At 36.8% G+C, this 20,652-nt stretch overlaps 1 long non-coding RNA gene across 1 annotated transcript in view; it reads left to right on the top strand.

The window, feature by feature from the left end:
• Nucleotides 1-19,738, top strand: part of LOC118914540 (uncharacterized) — a 53,223-nt gene extending 33,485 nt beyond the window's left edge. Inside the window, exon 3 of the long non-coding RNA XR_008993698.1 lies at nucleotides 19,458-19,738. This is a non-coding gene — a long non-coding RNA (uncharacterized LOC118914540). The remainder of the gene's footprint in view (nucleotides 1-19,457) is intronic.
• Nucleotides 19,739-20,652: the final 914 nt, after the last annotated feature.

Below are 20,652 nucleotides of genomic sequence, written 5' to 3'. Positions count from 1 at the left end.
ATTTTGGCTTCCATGTTGGGTGATATCTATCATCTGTCTTCCTATATATCATCTAACTACCTTTCCATCTATCTCTGTATCTCTATGTCTATCTCATGGATGACTTTTCTTGAGGGAATTCATGCCATGAGCAGCCCAGTGGAGAGGCCCATGAGGTAAGGAATTGAAGCTGGCTGCCGATAGGCACAAATGAGCTTGAAAGCAAATCCTTTAGCCTCCGTCAAGTCTTCGGAGACTGGAGCCCTAACACTGTGACTGCAACCTTGGGCAAGAGACCGAGCCAGAACCACCCAGCCAAGTCAGTCCAGATTCCTGACCCTCAGAAACGATGTGAGATAATACTGTTTGCTGTTTTAAGCTGCTGAATTTGGGGGTGATTCGCTATACAATGATAGATAGTGAAGGCATGACAGTAAAGAGCCAGGAAGTCCAGGAGGAGTGTAAATAAAGGAGAGACTCAGATCTTACCAATATCCCAGCTCATTCTTAGCACAATTTCTGATATCAGGGCCTCTGATATAGTGAAAGAATAAGATGATGGATGAACTGTCCTCATCAAATCTCCCAACAAAGAAGGAGGAAAATGCCTATTCTGGACAACAGAAACTCAACTGAAGAGGACCAAGTGGGTCAGGGTCCAAGCAGAGAGAAACTTTTGGGAATCTATTCAAGAGTGGAAGAAAGCCCCAGCATGGAGAGGAATGGACTGGTGGAGAAACTTGTTTCCTACAAGTCTTCCACTTTAAAGGAGAGAGGAATTACCATTTAAAGCAGGAAGGGCCTCGACTTGTATTTCACAGCAAAGTCAGAGATCATTTGGAAAGGCGGGGCCTGACAGCCAGGCATTCACGGTGACCCCTCCAGTAATCTTTCTGCCTCTTGGAAGGAAAGAAGAGCACAGAAATCCATGAACAGCCTCATGTCAGAGGGAAACATACCCAGGGAAGGTGACTTTAAAGTCCCAGCTCTGGGAAGTCATGCTCTAATTTTAATTAACCAAAATTTCTCTATGTCAGATTTCTGTATGAGTGAGGTGAACAAAACAGCAAATTGGGTTACATGTCTTGATCTGGAAAACTTATTTAACTAAATAGAACATTCCATGGAAATAGTGGGAAAAAAAAGTAACCTTAAAAGAAGTTGCCTGATGAGATTAAGCCAGCGGAAGAAACTATGTGGCGTGCTCTTGGAAACCTAATACAACTCTGACAAAATAGGAAGTGGCTGAGAACACAGCTGTGAAAGATAGGGTCCTGAGAGGTCCAGTGGATGCTAGGGAAACAGGAGTGGGGGCCATGGTAATAAGACTGTCTCTGAGATGTCAGTGCAAAGACGCTAGGTAAGCAAAGTCTCCCACACTGAGGACAGAGGAGGAGAATCTTTCTGAACCCTTCCCTCTTGGACAGGCTGACAAAACATTGGAATCTGAGTTAGAGGAAAGGGGGAAAAGACATTGAAGATTGGGCAATAGAGCAGATTATTCTGCCAGTTCCATCTCCAACCACAGGCTATCCCAGCAAGAGATAAGGGAAATTGAGGAATGAGCCACTAAATAATAATATGGAGGCTATTCCAAGAGGAAAAACAAATAATGCAAAAATGTTGGAGAGGGACAAGTGTCCTTCTGGCATCAAAATATGAAGTCTGGATTTATTTTTATTAGAGAAAGTGGTGTTATGTTACTGAATTCCTCATCTGTAGGAAAATCACATTTGCTAGCCAATAATTCACTTATATTTTAGACAAAAAAATTGGTTGATTATGTTATAGAGCAACATGAATGGCATGATAAGTGGGAAGGAAATAAGTAGGTTACAAATAGCATGTGCAATATAATTCTACTTTTGTTTTTCAAAAGCATATATGCTATATAAAAAGATGCTTGATATCATTTGGAATCAAGTTAGTGCAAATCAAAATCACATGTGAGGTATCACTAGATATCATCTATTAGAATATCTGAAGTTTTTTTTTCTTTTTTAATGTGTCAATACCAGGTGCTGTCAAGAATTAGCGACTAAAACTCTCATTCATTGCTGGTGGGACTGCAACGGAAAAATAGTTTGGTGGTTTTACTTCATAAAGGCTTTTTTTGTAAACTGTGTAATAAAGTTAAGGTTTTTATACTTTAATTTCTATCTTTAATTTATAAAGTATAAATTCTACTTCATAACATTAAATACATCATCCCATCTAGTAGTCTTACTCCTAGGTATTTAACTAATAAAAATGAAAAATGTATGCTCCCACAAAAACTTGTCACTTATATTTATAGTGGTTTTCCTTATAATTGCCAAAACCCATATGTTCTTCAATGGATGAATAAATACACTTAGTATATCCAATGGAATATTACTCAGCAATATAAAGGACTAAACTACGAATGCATGCAGTAACATAGAGAAAGCTCAATGTTAAGAGAGAGAATGCTAGATACTGTATGATACCATTTATAAGACAGTCTTGAAAGGGAAAAATTATAGGGGCAGAAAATAGATCAGTGGTTGGCAGGGGCCAGGGTGGAAGGAGAGATACACATTAAGGAGGCATAGGAGACTGGTGTTGGTGCTAGAAATGTACTATATCTTGACTGCTTAGTATCCTCTTTACTAGTCGTCTGTAATTCACTTTCAAAATTTCTTTTCTCTTATTATAATGATTATATATTTTGTTTTATAAATGCCAAGGAGTAGAAAGAAAAACTTACATCTTTTCTTGGTGTACAGCTCTGTAAGTTCTGACAAATGCACACAGTTGTATAACCACTGCCTGGATCTAGTTTTCTAAATACCAGTCACCACTAAATACAAGTAGAAGTCCTTAAAAATAAAAAAAAAACATTGACTCCAAAGCTCAGGCAGGGAAAATACAAAGTGAGTCTGGAATGTCTCACTGTACCAGAAAGTTAGGATTTATTCAAAGGATGAAAGAATGATGGGGCTATATCAAAAGGACACGAGAGACAGCAGAAAAGGGCTCCCTAACTGACCAAATCTTATTAATTTAAACATCAAAATAAATAATGATAGCAACAGATTGTATGGGTTAGAACCCATTGAGTAAAAAGAAAATCCATGAGGCCATGACATACATACAAACACGAAGGCATGCTCTTTCTTACAACAGAGGACCAACTAATCAAATACAGAATAAAAGAGTCATTGAAAATCTTTGAAGTTTGCTAGAACAAGTGTGTCAAACTTTGATGAAGAACAAGACATTTATGTAGCTATAAGTGTAGACACCTAGAGAACACTGCCCTAACCAGTAATCAAACTTAATATTACCAGTATGATGTGCTTCTTCATAGAACTGATACAAAATGAGGGACATACCATGGTTTTTGTGGTTTTCCTGAGAAAAATGCACAACTAAGCAAGAGGAAACAACGGACAGGTACAAATTGAGGAACCTGTATATATAAAATTACCTGTATTCCTCAAAAATAACAAAGTTACATTAAACACAGAAAGGCTGAGGAACTATTTCAGATTAAAGTAGACGAAGAGACAACAACAAAATGCAATGCCTACCTTTGGATTGAATCCTGAAATGGGGGGAAAAAATAGCAATATTATCGGACCATTGATAAAACTTGAATATGGACCATGGATTAGATAATAGCATTGTTTCTTGATAAATGTCCTAATTTGGATGATAGGAACCACAATAAAGTATTTAAGAGGACAGGGGCATGATATCTCCAATCTACTCTTACATGTTGCAGAAAAAAAATATATACGCAGTGTAGCTAGAATGATAAATAAGGTAATACGTAAAACACTGGTGGATCTGAGGTAAGGGTATATGGGAGATCCATGTATACTGCAACTTTTATAATTTAAAATTATGTCAGAATATGAAATTATAAAGAATAATGTTAAGAATGTGCTGGAGTTGATTCTCTAATCATCTGCTCCCATTGAACAAGCAGAGATGCAATTGGAGTTTTTACAACTGTTACAGGAAGTTGTCAGAGAATTTCCAGGAACTCTGGATGCTTCTCAAATCTGGTGGAGTCTTTATTCAGCACAGATGGTATCATGTGGCTGTAGATGCCTATGGAAACTTGGGGAGGCCAACAGGAAACATGCAGGGTTGCTGTTTTATTTGTGTATCTTTCTCCAATAACTTTCCACATCCTTGCTATTCCAAAAAAAAAAAAATTAAAGGTGATTTATTGCCTTAGTTTATATACTCTCTATAAACTTAAATCCCCTATTTCACTGTATTTTGCCTGGTCTTGGGTGTGTAGGACAGAAATGAGACCAGAGGAGGTGTGGAAATATTAATCAGCCTAGGAAAGGCTGTATGAGCATCAAAGTGGTAAATATCTATAAAATATCCTTCCATTCCTGGCTGAGGGCATAAAGGGGCAAGCGAGAGCTTTGTGGATTTTTCTTATCCCTGAGTACTGTCACCTGCTCCTCCATACTCGTAAAGCTTTGTGCCACCTCATGCAATGAAGAAAGGTCAGTATCTGAAATAAAGAAAAACAATTTTACATAAAAATTGGCATTAGCATGGTATAATGAGGATAAAGTAGAATTTGGCATCAAAATACCTAGACTCAAGTACAGCAAACCACCCCATCTCTCTATGTGTCCATTTATTTTTCTATGGAAGTACATAGCTTCATGTTTTTGGAAGTAAGAGTTCTTATACAATAAATAAAAGAAACAAAAACCAATAACCATGAAGGAAAATACCAATAAATTGGACATTCCAATCAATAAGGGAAATATAACTAAACAGAAAAAATGGGCAAGGGCTTCCAACAGGTACTTCATGAGAAAAGACATGCAAATGGCAATAAACACAGGAAAACATGCTCAATCCCACCAAATGTAAGCAATTAAATTAATGCAATTAAATGGGTAGAGCTGCAAATTAAAGTGAGATACTACTATAGACCTATCAGAAAAGAATAAATTAAAGACCAGCAATAGCAATATGCTAGTGAAGTAGCCAGAACAATAAATACATTCTTATGGTGTGTTGATGGGGCTATAAATTGGTATAACTGGATGAAAACATTTTATCTCGTCAGTGCATGTTTTGTGACTCAACAATTCCACTAGCAGGTACATTTACCCTAACTTTGCACAGATGCAGCCCAGGACACATGTACAAGAAAGTTCATAAAAGCATTATTTGCATTAGCCAAAACCTGGAAACAATCCAAATTTCCATCAATAGTAAATGCATAAATAAGTCGTGGGATATTCATTAAATGAAAAACCTTCAGTGCAATGAAAATGAATGTACTACAGCTGGAAACAGCATCAATAAATCTCAAAAACATTATCTTGAGTGAAAGAAGCCAGGCACAGAAGAATATATAGCATACAGTTCTATTTAAATCAAGTTAAACTCAAGTTACAGTGTTTAAGGATACATATATGGGTGGCAAAGCTGTATAGAAAAACATGGAAGTGATGGCCATGAAAGCCGGGCCCTAAAGGGTTCCCTGTGGGGTAGAGAGTTGAGGAAGGCAGGAGGGGATGGCTGGGTTCTTAACCGGGAGGTGGTTGCACAGGGATTTATCTTAATTCCTCAAGCTGTACATGTTTTGTGTACTTTATTATATGTGCATCCTATTTGATAATAGAGGGTTTCATATTATTTTAAAGGACCTCATTCGATCAGCCTTGTCTACATCAAATGTCTGTTATAAGTAAAATAAGAAATATAAAGGCATTTTAAACCTCTAAGGGTATACCATATGTTTATACTATTATAATTTCTATTAACGACTGGCAAATACCTATAAAGAACAAAAGAGCCGTTCTTAACATTGACAATGCTACAGTAGCGTATCCTCGAGTGAAAAATCGCATTTCTAAGGGCATAATGGCTACCAGCCGAAAGCTCTGTTAAAATAAATTCATCCTGTCTAGACCGACTCAGCATCAAAAGTGAAAACAGATGACTTAGCTATTTCCTTTTCTTTTTAAATATGACTAGTAATGTTCATTGATATGGCTTTGGGGCTATATATGTAAACATTAAGTCAGAGAACTCAAGGTAAGAATTGAAAACAAAGGAGGAAAATTCTAATTGAAGATCTAGAAGCATAACTTAAATTATTGTTTCTTCTGGCTTGTTGTATATACCTAATGTTTATTTTAAACAATTACAATTTATTATGGATAACATCCATAATAGAATTTATTATAATAAATAGTAACTATGCTGAATTTTAGAAAGTGTTTTATTTAGTATCACTCACTCTGTAAGCTTAGTGAGGATCTTCTCTTCAGTTCTCTTTACCATACCATGTCTGCAATCTGTTACCTATTATTATTAATAAATTATTAATAGATTACTTTCATAATGCTATTCTCTCTTCAGTGATTTAGCGACATACATAAAGGAGCTTTTACGGAAGAAATCATTTGTATATCTCCTTGGAGTTTTATTCTATAACCCTAGGAACAATCCTAAATTCTCCCTTTTTCCCTCCACAACTAATCAGCCACCCGGTTGTCCTGTTGTATTTTTGTCTGTTTTTTAAATATTTCTGGATTCTGTATTTTCTTTCTTCTCACTGGAAATGGTTTTAGTTCTCTCCTAGGAGCTATTAAAATGCCCTCCAAACTGGCTCTTCTGCTTCTAATTTCTCTCTCCACTAATTCATTCTTTACATGAAACACTTTCCAAAACAGAAGATTCGATCATGTCCCTCCCTTCTTGAAATCTTGATGGCTTATTCCAGCTTCTAGTTTCATCTCCTACAACAGTCCCTTCCCCCACATCCCCATGGACTCCAGAGATACTTTATGCTACAATTACACTGAACCTTTGGTCATTGTCCCAACCCAGCCTTCCTGTAATGAGTAAACTTCCCATTTCTTTCCATGGGCACACAGCAGGCATTCAGTAAGTGTTCACTGACTGTAAGGCTGTCAGACCTTTATGGGAATACGCATGGCTCCCCCAGACATTTAATTGCTTTCTGTTTGAACGTCCCAAAGCGACCTGTTATGTAGATTATCGTTTGTAACTCTACTGATTGTTGTATCTGAATAGTACTTAGTGTATAGTCAGTGCTCAATAAAATGTACTCTTTCTTATTGTTTTTCTAATCTTTGTGAACCATTGAAACAACAGTAGCAAATGAATAAGGAAACTCCCTTGAGGGGCCTGGCAGTGGCTGCTTCTAGAGAATTGACCCTTTCATTTCAGCCTTTCATTTGCATGGATATTCAGTAAATAGCAACTGAACATTCCCTCTGTCACAGTTACTGTGCCATGTCCTGGGACACAATGAATCACATCCCATTTTCATGGCACTCTATACCTGGTGGAATAATAAAGCTACCATGATTAGGTCTGAGAACAGCATTTTTCCATTTGCCTGCACTCATAGGAGATGCCTGGAAACATCCCATGCAGAAAGGTCAACTTTTCTTTTTTTGTCTTAGCCTTTAAAGTAGCTCTTTTCTTCATAAATGCTCGTAAAAGCATTTCTCAGCTTCTCTGTCATTTGACCTGAGGTTTCAAAGTATCCCCCAAAGAATATGATTTGAAAAAAGAAATCTTCACATGCGATGATGTGAAATTGATCCTCAGTCACATGTTCTTACTCAGACAGCAATATTAACCACCATCCTATTAAGTGGCGCCAATTATATTTGAGAGTCCATCATATGACTGTGGTGCTAGCTAACCCCCTTTGAATGAAATCCTTGAGATTTACAGGCCTTATAAGAAAGGAAATAATCATAGACCATCAATTAGCTTTACTCTTCATAATCAGTTCTAAGGATGGACTACACAAGACATGATGCTAAGGTATTCCTTTTGTTTAAGAAAATAATTTTCTTCCGTTCTAATATAATCAATTCACATATTTTTGGCCCTACTGAAAAGACTTTAGGAAAGCTTGTATGTTAATTATTAAACACAGACACATTAAATTATCATCGTCCAGACCAGGTTGAGAATGAAAGCCAAACACTCTGGTTCATTATATTCCTATGCATGTCATTCATAAATGATCAGCTTTCCAAGATTGAGTTAATAAAATCCTCTTAACATTATAACTATATTGATAAAACTTGGCCTAGCCTCAGAAAAATGATTTAACAAACCCGCTTCAGCTATTTCCATACATTGCATGAAATTCTCTTTATTTTGTCACACTTCCTAAACTTGAACCCATCCAGGTTGTATTTCGTTTAACAAGTTCTGCATTGAGAATATGGATTCTCCAAAGGGCGCAGTCATTCTCAGTTCAGTACCATTCACTCTCAGATTAGCTGTCTCCTGGACAACTTTTAATGAAAATTAACATCAGGTAGATCTTCCCCTAGAATCTAGCTGAAAATAGAGACAGTCAGATTGGGTGAGTTTAAGTGAATAATGAGCTAAAAGAAGTGGTGCTGTAGAGGGAGGAGATCTGCAGAGAGTTGACTGGGTGGTTTCTAGGGCAGGGCTTTGGGGAACTCAGGGGAAACATGAGTGGGTCCAGTACCCAGAGGAAAGGTGATTAGTTAGGTTACTTTTAGCAGCAAGGAGCAGAAAACTTCAGTTAAAACTGATTTACACAGTAGTCAGGTGGGCTGCAGACGAGAGTTCAGCTCCACACCTCTGTGATCTCTCGCCTTTGCCGTTCGCCACATACTGGCTTTGTCGCCAGCCTAGTAGCAAGAAGACTGTAACTGCTCCCGGAGACAACTCTGGTACAACACCGTAATATCCAGAGGAAGATGGCCCTTGCCTGTGTGTTACTTTTCCCTGAAGCCCCAAGGCAGACTTCCTCATTATGTCATATCGGTTGGAATTATGTCACAAGCAGGTACCCAAATCAATCTCTGGCCAGGGCAACGAGGAGGCCGTGATTGCCTTAGATTAATTGGAATTTAGCATCTAGAGCTAGAAGTAGAGCCAATATCCCTTGAAGCTGCTAGCCCCGCGGAGGAGGGTGGATATCTAAAGAAAAACGGAGTTCTGTTGGGACAGGAAAACCAAGAAAATTGGTTATTGATTCTGTAACCAGTGTCTGCTGTAGAGGTGAAGGGTACATGATTCTATGAAGTAGAAGAGAGAGGGGAAGAAGATACAAGAGGGGAAGGCTCAAAATACAAAATTCGTAAGCTTCAAACTTTTGCCTGGAGCTCAACACTGGTTTGAAACTCACTTTTAATTAATATTCATTGTCACTGTACTCTAGTCATAGACACACCTGTCAATAGAGATTTTCTATTTACCAAGTAGCTGTTAATAGAAACAGTCTCTTAATAGAATGATTGAATACACCAAGACACTGTGCCTCCTCTTCTCCACCAAAGCTAGTATAAAACAACTAATTTTTGCAATAGTGGTATTACAGACAAAATACAACATGTGTCCTGTAATTTAGTGATAAGTTAATTTGATATGCATGGGTATCTAATGTTTTATGATTTATTGCTAAGAGGGGATATGTCATTTAATATTTAGATGCATAGTCATTAGCATTTTCTAGAATTCTGGTATCATGGCTTTTATTTACTCATTCATTTATTTATTCAAGTACCATTTATTATATATATATATATTTTATGCCAGGCATCTGGAAAACTCTGAGAATACAAAATTTGGCAAAAACCAAGTTTTCATGAACAAATAAGTGTTTTACCTAGCAGGCTTAGAAGCTTTAAACTCTTGAGGGATACCCAAATTTTAAAGATCATCCAAATGAAAACAGATTTTGTAAGAAGTAAGAAAGAAAGGGAAAAAAATAACTGAATGGATCAAATTTTCTTCAAAAGGAGAATTGGTCTGAATTGGTCTGATGCATATCTAATAATGTGTTTTAAGATTTATTTTCTTAAAAACCTCTAGTGGAAGTGAGTTTGCATTTTTGAAGGAAACTTTTGGGAAATAAAAGGCTTGTTCAGTCCCTGTGACCTTATTTCCATAGATGGTAAACACTTAATGTGCCCAAAGCAATGATATCATCTATCATTACACCTTGGCAAATAGTTATCTCATTATCAAATGTGAATAGAAATGTGAAAGGGAGGAAAACCCACAGAATCTAGTAAATATATGTCTGTCCAGCTAATGAAGCATACATTTTAAAGATTTACATTTGTGTTTTGTTATATGTGGGAATGTTGACTGTCCGGATCTTAGAGATAGAGGCTGTTTTTTATAATTAGATGATTTATGCAACTCCCTAGTATTTACTATAATATTTTATATTCAACATTTGCCTGAATATTTTATACCAAGAAAATTTTTAAAAAATCTTTTCTCATTGTCTATTTGTAAAACTTACATATGAAGTGGGCTTCTTGCTTATTTGGGGGAGAATTCAAAGTAAGGCCCTGAGGGTTAGAAACAAGAATACAATTTTGAAACTTGTATGAATTAGAAATGCTTTCATTCAGCAATTTCTATTTATATGCTAAAATCTCAAAGTTGCATGACATTAAAGCAGGGAAAAATATCTAAACATAGGAAACTAAGTGTATCTTTCCATATATGATTCACTTCAATCCAATTTGATTAAATAAACACATTGCAAAAGCCCAGATGAAGGCTAATGAGGGCATGACTAAAGACATAGCATGAAACTAGAAAGACAATTGAGCAATATTGCTGCACAGGATAAAATACAGATTCCTCAGCGTGACATGAAAGAGCCCTTCACGGCCATGCTTCTGATGGCATTTCTTGCTTCATCTTCTGCCCCAAACCCCAATGTCCAGCCCTTGAACACTGTCTGGGATTCCCCATCTCCTTCCCTTCTTCCCTGCCTTTTCCCCCAACATTTTCTTTTGAATATTTTCAAGCTTAAAGTTTTGAAGAATTTTATAGTAAACACTCTATGTCCACTACCTAGATTTTATTATTAATGCTTTATTGTACTTATTTTATCATAGAGCCACCCATCTCTCTATTGCTCTACCTACCAAAGTAAGTTGCAAGCACTAAACACTTTAGTGCTTTCTCCCCTAAACCCTTAAGCATGCACACTCATTAACCAAAGACCAGTACTTGTTTATGGCCTTTTATCTTCTTGTTGCTGTAAAATGTACATATAGTAAAATATGTAAGTCTTCAGTGTACCATTCACTGAATTTTGACCAACACTGTTACATACACCTCTATAGAGATACAGCACTTTACCATCATTCCAGAAGTTTCCTTCATGCCCTTCCCAGTCAATTACAGTCTCAGCCTTCCAGAGGCAAACACTGCTCAAAATTTTTCCATCAAAGATGAGATTAGTCTTTCCTGTCATAGAACTTCATATAAAGCGAATTATATGGTATATATTTGTCTCTCACCCAGCATACTGTATTTGAGTGTAGCCAAGTGTATCAGTAGTTCATTCCTTTTTTATCACTAGGTAGTATTCCTTTGTGTGGATATATCCCAATTTGGTCACCCATCCTCCTGTTGATACCTGGGCTGTTTCCAGCATGTGGTTAGCACAAATAAAGCTGCTATAAACATTCTTATACAAGTCTTTGGATATATGTTTTCATTTCTCTTGGGTAACTATTAGTGGAATTGCTGAGTCATAGGATAGGTATACATTTAACTTTATAAGTAATAGCCAAATCTCTTCACAAAGAAGTTGTGCTATGTTACATTTCTCTGCCAATGTATGAAAGTTCTGGTTGCTCCACATACCCATCAACATTTTGTGGTGTCAGTCTTTTCAATTTTAGCTATTCTGCTATGTAGTGGCAACTTATTGTGTTTTATTTATGTTTCCCTGGTGACTGATGATGTTGAGCCCTTTTTCAGGTGCTCATTACAACTTTGTATACTTCCTTTTGTGATGTGACTGTTTAAATTTGTCTTTTTATCATTGAATTGTGTGATTTTTTTTATATATTCTGGTTACCGGTCCTTTGTCAGATATAAGCTTTCTAAATGTTTTCTCTACTCTAAGGCTTACCTATTTATTTTCTTAATGGTGTCTTTTGATAGAAGTTTCTGATTTTATGAAGTCTAGTTTACCAAAATCTGCTTTCCTGGCTATTGCTTTCCATACCCTGTCTCTGAAACTTTTGCCTAGTCCCACGTCACAAGGATATTCTTCTATTTTCCCTTGAAAGCTTTATGGTTTTAGCTTTCATGCTTATATTTATAATCTCACTTAATTAAGCTTATATTTATAATCTCATTTAATTTACTTTTACATACAGGGTGACGTAGAGGTTGAGAATCATTTTTTAATGTATTAATATATAGTTAATTCAGAACCACTTGTTGAAAAGAATTTATTTTTCCCATATGATTTCTTTGGTGCTTTGTCAAAAATCAACAGACCCTCTAAGTGTGGATTTGTTTTTAGGCTCTCAATTCTGTTCTATTGATCTTTGGTGATATCCATGCCAATACCATGATTTGTTTATTATAACCGTATATATATATATAGAAATCATGTAGTATAAATGCTTCAACTTTTTTTTCAGATTTGCTTTGCATTCCAGGTCCTTTGTGTTTCCATATAAATTTTAGAACCAGCTTATTGATTTCTACAAAAAACCCTGGGATTATAATTGGGATGGCATTAATGTACAGTTCAATTTTGTGTCATAGCCATTTAAAAATAATGTTTTCTCCATGCTTTGTGTATGTTAGTCCCAGCCTGAAATATCCATCTCCACTAAAAGGCAGCTCCTAGTCATTAATTAGGACTCCGTTCAAACAGCACTTCTGTTAAGTCTTCCCAGTTAACCCTCTCTGCAGGTAGAATTAATTGCTTATTCCTTCTTCTGAGCTCCCCAACTAGTTATGCATACTTCAATAGAAGTTACCGTATTGTATTATGATTATTTTTGGTTATGTATCTTTATTCCAAACAAGCTTGGAAGGTCATGAGCAGGGGCTGGTGTTTTCTTCTCTGTTATTCCCTATCACCTAGGACAGTAACTGGCTCGTAGTAAATCTACCCTTACATTTTTAAAATTCATTGAACTCTTCATTGTGTGTCTATTACCTACCAGAGGTTACATCTTACCCAGAAGACATAGAAAACATGTACACAGATAAGTGAATAAAATAATTAAATATAATGCTAAGTGATATGAAGACAATAAAACCAGGGGAAGGGATAGAAGGGAAAGGAGAGCGTGGCACAAATACTTCACCTCAGGTGCTCCGAGGACTCTGAGGAAGTGACATTTGAGCAGAGACATAAATGATAAAAATGGAACACCCTTAAGGACTTCCGGGAGGAAAGCCTTTGAGGCAGAAGGAAAAGAAAATTCAAAAGCCCTGAGGTGAAATCAAGCTTAGACCAAGGAAGGGACAATCATTGCACAATTAAATGTGTCTAGCACAGAAGAGTACCTGGGAAAGTTTCACAGAGCTGAGGCTTGAGAAAATGAGTAGGTGTTACCTTGGCAGAGAAGTCAAGAGGGAAAATATTCTAGGCAGAGGGAAGGAGGAGTGTACAAAGGGGAGAGTGGTAGGAGCTGAGGTCATAGAGGCACGCAGAAGCCAAATAAAGTAGGCTTGGATTTTATTCTGATTGCAAAAGAAAGTAACTTCAGAAGTCCATCTGGTGAATGCTTTGTGAGGACCACTGTGAGCTGCAAGTAGCAACAGACATGGGCGGGTGGGGCAGAGCAGAAGCCCTGAGACCAGCTAGGAGACTGTTGCAGTGGACTTGGTGAGGGATAAGGGAGATTTGGACCAGAATTTTTCTGTGGAACAGATGAAAAGTTGTCACCTTCAGGCTATATTGAGCTGTTACAGTCAGGTCTTGACTATGACTGAATATGAGACACGAGGAGAACAGGATCAAGGGTGAATGCCACCTCTTCTGGCCTGGGCGTGTCGTGGGGCCATTTACTGAGATGACGAGGGGTGCATTTGGGCAGAGGGAATGAGAAAGGGGAGAGGCCAGGAATCGGGAGTTCCATGGGGGCGGGTAGTGTTAAGTTTGAGATGCCTGTTAGATATCCCAGAAGCCATGCTATGTAGCTGATAGGATATATGAGGCTGGAACACAGAGGAAAGGTCAGGACAGATACACTTGGGACTCATAAGCATCTGGCAGGTATCCAAGACTATGGGTCTAGATGAGATCACTAGAGACAGAGAGAGAGAGAGAAAAAAAGAGAGAACTGAAAAACAAGGAGATTGGGAAAGAGGAACCACTGTGATAGGGTAACAGCAGGAGCCTGTGACATTATCAAGGAAGCCCAGAGAAGGAAATGTTTCAACAAAGAGTAAGTAAGAGATCAAATCAAGTGATGGGTGCACAGGTGGCCTGTCAGAACTTTGCAGAATGAAATCATTTGGTGACCTTAATAAAATCCATTTTAATAGAGTGTATTCACAAAAGCCTGATCGTCATGGATTGAGGAGTGATTAAAAGGGACCGAGAAGTAGACAGGGAACATGGACAACTTAAAACTTGTGTCTTGAAGGTGATCGAAGAAATCTGTAGTAGCTAGAGAACACTTGAAGCCAAAGGGTTTGTTTTAATCATTTATTTTTTAACCTGGATGATATTAAGGCTTGTTTATCTGCAGATGAATCTAACCTAGCCGTGAGGGAGAAAGTGAAAGAAAAAGGAAATCATTTGGAAACCAAGATCCTTGTTAAGTTTACACACACACACACAAGTACACAGAGCAAAGGATAAATATGTGAGGTGATGGGTGTGCTAATTAACTGGATAGTGGGAAGCCTTTCACAATGTATACATATATCAAATCACTGTGGGGTGCACTTTAACTATATTAGAGTTTTGTCAAGTATACCTCAATAAAGCTGAAAACTATTTTTTATAAAATCCCATAACTATTCCTTATTTTTCTTTAAAAAGGATTTCTATAAACATAAAGCAGAAGTTGAAAGATAGTTTTTTGCATAAGGAAAAAAAGCAAGGGGGGAAACCCATTGAATTTATATCCCTTAAACAAAATATACTGACATTTCTGCTGTTTTCCAACTCCTAGTCTCAAGCATAATTATAAAGATCAACATAGCATTACTAATATTTAAAAATATACAATCTCTAATTAGCAAGTCAAACATTGCCACCTTCATTTTTTATCAGTATTTCCCTGTGGGCATTGACTGAAATGCACAAAATGTTGGCATTTGCTGAAATCCCAATGACACTGATTGAAAGAGTCCATCTACACACATAACCCTGGAGAATTGAGAGGCAGAATATTCTAAAAATGCATTAGTAAAACTCATTTTTACTTTACTATTTTAAACTGTTTCTAATTTACTAAATATGAATAAATGACTCTTTTCTATTTGATTTATGAACATATAAGAAAAAAAAATCCCTGTTAAAATGAAGAGATGAAATCAAGAGCACACAAGGAGGGCTTGGCCTTAGGAGAATGGACATTTATTCTATCAAGAAAGGAAGGGAAGCAGAGTGTATGGGCACCTGATGTAGAAAAGATGGTAGTTTTGGTGTTGGAAAAACAAAATTAAATAAATGAAGGGGTGAAAAAATGGTAAGACCCTCCTTAGGACTTGAGGACTGATAGGATGTCAGTAACGGAAGAGGACCAGAAAGGACTCAAAAGCTTCCCAGCATCCTAGATGTGTGGGGGGTGAGGGGTGCTGACAACGCCATTAATCAGTTCATTCATTCTTTCATTCACCCACACCTTCAAGAAGAGGCAGCATGAACAGGACGGACACCATTCCTGTCCTCGGGGAGCTTTCAGTCTTTCAGTTGAGTTTATGTAAGAGTTCTCAAGGACTCCATTTTTTATAAGACCTTTCAAGTCAACATATGGCTATAATGTTCTGTAGGTCATGAAAAAGAACAAGGGCCATTTGTTGTTCCTGAGATGAGTTCTCTAGTTAAATAGGTCAAGATACTCTTTTAATTACAATTGCTTCTTATGGTGACTGTGTCATAACATTTGAAGTCAGTTAGTCCCAAATCTTTGTTCTTATATAGTTAATAGGGTGGGCACAGTTACTCTATTCTTCTGAAGGGTTTCCTTCTGACCCCCTCTACTGAACCTTATACATACTTGTGATTATATTCTTTCCTTAGGTATGCTGATGTAATTATTCATGTTACTGTAATATTCTAAATTGAGATATAGTAGTGCTTAGTGATTACGAGTATGGACTCTGAAGCCAAATTGCCTGAATTTGAATAATTGCTCCACCACATGCAAATCAAGTGACCTCGGGGACATTACTTAGCCTTTCTAGGCCTCAGTTTCCTCATCTATAAAATGCAAATAATATGTAGAGTTAGAAACACACAAATGTGTGCATATATAAGTCATCAAATCCATGTAAGCTCTGTGGATCATACCAATACAATTTCTTGGTTTTGGTGTTATGCTATAGTTGTGTAAGATGTTAATGTTGGGGACATTGGGAGAAGTGTGTATGGGACTTCTCTATACATTTCTTTGCAACTGTCCATGGATTTATGATTTATAATTATTTCAAAATAGTTAAAAAAATGAAGTTGTAATAGTACCAACATCATAGGGTTTCAGGAGAATTAAATGATTCAGTGTGTATATGTAAAGTGCTTAACACGGTGCCTGGTACACATTAAGTATTATATAAATATTAGCCATCATTTAAAGGTGATTATCATTTTATCTGCTTTGTTTTGTTTTCATATTTTAATTCCCTGAGGGCAACCCTATTTTTCTTATTTAATAGATCTTGGGAATTATATAAAATTTGAATATTACATATGTAATATATATATACATTATATTTATATTTATAATATAGTATAGCACTGGGCTTCCTACAGATGTTCATTCAACATTCTCCTAATATTAAATTCTTAGGTAACCACAGTACATTTGTCAAAACTACTAAGTAAACTACAGATTCTGATTTCGCCAGTTTTCTTCCCGCGAACGTCCTTTCTTTGTTCTCGGATCCGGTCCAGGATCCCCACCCCCCACCGCCCGCACGGCATTTAGCTGTCACGTCTTTTTAGTCCCGTCCAGTCTGCACCCTGTCTTTGCCTGTTTCTCATGATCTTGATAATCTTGAAGAGTTCTGGTCAGGTATTTTGCAGAAGGCCCCTCCGTTTAGATTTGTCTGATGTTCTGTCCTGATTAGCTGAGAATCGTGGATTTGAGGAAGAATTCCGCAGGGGTGAAATGCCATTGTCCTCGCGTCATTTCCGAGTGCCCATGACATCCATGCGATTTACCACTGATGATGTTAACCCCGGTCACGGTGGGAAGGGGGTGTCTGCCAGGTTTCTCAACTGTAAAATTACAATTTTTTTTCTTCCCATACTCCTTTTCCTTTCCTTAGTTGGAAAGCAAATCACTGAGCAGAGCCAATCCCCAGGGGCAGGGAATGAAGCTCCACCTCCCAGAGCAGGAGCACGCAAACATATTATTTACACTGTCTTGTGAGAAAAATTTGTGCCTTAGCCCCAATTTCTTACTCAATCATTTATTTATATCAGTATGGATCTATGGTTATTCTAGTCTCTGAATTATAAATCAATGCTATTGTTACTTATTTTGTTGCTCCACCATTTCCAGTTTTGGCCATTGGAAGTTCTTTTTGGTTAAGTCCTGTGTTTTTTTTGACAGACTCCCATCCTTTTCTGTTTTTAAGTACACTTTGAGAGCATAGTAAGTGACAGTGTGCACAAAAATGTGTTAAATACAAATTATACACATTGGCATCCTCTCAAACTTTAATCTATATTAGCAGATAGCTTTAATTATGACATTCTGCAATAAATGCATCCTGATATCATGCTTTTCATTTTGAACTTTTATTCTAAAAATTGGAGTTCCTTGAAATTTTTCATGCATTGTTCCACTACAAAAAATAAAATAAAATTGGAAACAACTAGTAGAGCACTGAGTACTCCCTATGCCTTTCACTCTCTGCTTCTCTTGGAAAGTGAGTAACCTGCTAAAGGAATCCTTTCATGATTTATTTTCCTATTAAAAATAACAGTTCGGCGAATAGATCTGCTTGGTTAAGAAGTGTGCCTTAGAGTGAGGAGGCCCTCATGATCTTGGTGTAGTATTGCCAAGTGCTCTCATAATGCCTTTCCAAACATTCCTCTGAGGGGTTCTTGTGAAGGCTTTGCTGAGCCATCAGGCATTCATGAACATGACTGTACTGGCAGTTAAGCAATTTTCTGCAGAGAAATGCAAATGTGATGAAGATCTTTGTATTTTCTACAAGTTCGTTTAAAAAGAAGCCAGGAAGTTGAGCTGGAAGAGGAACAAATGAGTTTATTTAGAAACCTACAGAGTTTAGTGCATTTGTAATTTTAATATACTTAAAAAAAATCTAACTGTATAAAGTACTCCTTTATACTAGGCATTCAAACAGGCACCTCCACCTTTCTTTTAACCTTAGAAGTTAGGTCTTTACCCAAAGTCATTCATTATGTTAGAAATTTTGCTGCAAGTGATAAAAAAATCCCAAAGTGCAGTGCATATATAGAAGTTGGTTTCTCTCTTACATAAAAATCTGTGAGCTGATACGGTGCTTCAAGGTATGTATGGCTTTGACCTTCTGGTCCAAGATGGTAGCATATGTGATCTAAGCAGGAGGAAGGAAGAAGAGGCTAAAGAGGGCACACATGCTACCCTTCAGGAGGGTTCCCAGACGCTTCCCCATGACACTTCTGTTTATACCCTATTTGTCAGAACTTAAGCATGTAGCTACATCTAGCTGCAAACTACACTGGAAATGTAGAGCTCATTTTCTAAATGGCTTCGTGCCCAGCTAAGTTTTCTCTATGTCTACAGAAAGACAGATACTAGGGATAGCTAGAAGTCTCTGTGGTAGTCCTACAAGGCAAAGATGGGATTTGAACTCAGATATGTCTTGGCCTCATATTCTTCCTAAACCAAAGTTGTTCGTGGAGAAAGGTATGGAAAATGTGTTGAATTGGCCTCACTTTTAGCATTAGCACATTTTCTGAGAGGAGCATGCATATTCCAGAGGTTGCAAAGAAGCTAAAGAATCATAAACTGGGTTCTGAAGCTCCCTTCAGATGGGTAGAGTACTCTTAATAAATCTTCAGGTCCTTCTGGAAAGCAAGAATGATACTTTGAGGACCATTTGTCCATAATCCTAGACTAGAACTGTGCTGTCCAATATAGTAGCCACTAGCTATATATGGCTATTCAGCACTTTGGAATGTGACTAGCTGGAAGTGTGATGTTCTATAACTTTAAAATACATGCTGTATTTCAAACACTAAGTACAACCAAAAATGAAATGTATCTAGATGATTTTTATATTGATTGCATGTTGAGAGTGTAACATCTTTGATATATTAGATTAAATAAATATATTAAGTTAACTTCACATTTCTTTTTATTTTTTAAGTGTAGCTACTAAATTTAAAATTATGTATGTGATTCACAGTTGTAAATTGCATTGTATTGCTTATTGGAATCAATTTGTCTAGAAGGCAAAGAATTGTCCAACAGCTGTTGTATCATTGCAACAAATTTTTTCAGTTTTGTTTTTTTTTAAAATCACAGGATCTGTGAGAAGATTCCAAAGAGAGGGATGTGGCAAATCTGGCTCAAAAAAATGATCCCAGGTTCTGGGTCTCTCAACTACTATGAAATATGACTGCTATTGACGTCCTTTGGGTAACTTCTATGGATTCGCTCCAACACGTAGATTGTACTGAGCCTCTCTAGCTTACACTTGGGGTTATGGCCATTGTTATTTCCACACAGAAGAGGTGATTTATTGGGATTTCTTTTGGAAGGCATCTGTTTGGTTTATTCTCATCCACAAGGAAGAATACTTCTGGGTTAGACCAATAATAACAGCTGGTCAGCATAGCCTGCTTGAAGAACCTCATGATTTCTCAAGGATTTCTGATGGCACCCACAGGCACATATGCAAGTTATATAATAACTGAGTAATTCTTTGGCTGGCTCAGAAATACTGAATTTATTAAAGCAATTGGCTGCTTTCTTGTTATGCTCTTTTCTCGCTTAGTTTCAGATTCCCTTTAGGTTCCCTTGATCTACACTTTCCAGTTGAAAGTTGAATGTTATCTATGTAGAAAAGGGAAGGAGGATTTGAAGTGTTCTGCATTTTTTTGAACATTGATATTTTATTGTATATTGTCAGCAGTGAGTATATCTCTTCCTTGTTCTTTTAGGCTAAATATATAAATACATATGTATATATATGCACATAAATGCACATTTAAATAATATGTTTATACACACATATGTATATACATATAATATCTTCTTATTTTGAATAATATATATATATGTAAGTAGACAAATAGGTAGAGAACCAAATGCTTATCCTGAGCATTTTCATGAAATTCATCTTATTCCAGATTTCAAATATTCTATTTGTTCAGTCTACCATTGTGATTATCTTTTATTAAATTTACATTATTCAGTACATACATTGTTTATTTGAATTACCTGCAAAGAATATTGACATCAAATAAAAATAATGCATAATCTATAGCTTTTAGAATAAACGTTTGAAAAAGAATTTAAGAAGGCTTTCTTGTTTAACTAGTCCTTGGTGGCAAAAAACTTTGGAAAGTGTATTAATGATAAAGTGAATGAAAGAAACTGGGGGCAGTGAGGAGAAGCAGGTGTTGCCTACTCAGGGTGGATGGGTTTAAAAAAAAGTGCCAAAGAGTGTTTTTTTTTAGGTAGCTTAAGATGTTTAGTTTTTGTAGACTCCTATCAT

Source organism: Manis pentadactyla, chromosome 14 (assembly GCF_030020395.1).
Source record: "Manis pentadactyla isolate mManPen7 chromosome 14, mManPen7.hap1, whole genome shotgun sequence".
Classification (NCBI taxonomy): Eukaryota; Metazoa; Chordata; class Mammalia; order Pholidota; family Manidae; genus Manis; species Manis pentadactyla.
This window is presented reverse-complemented; position numbering and strand designations above follow the sequence as displayed.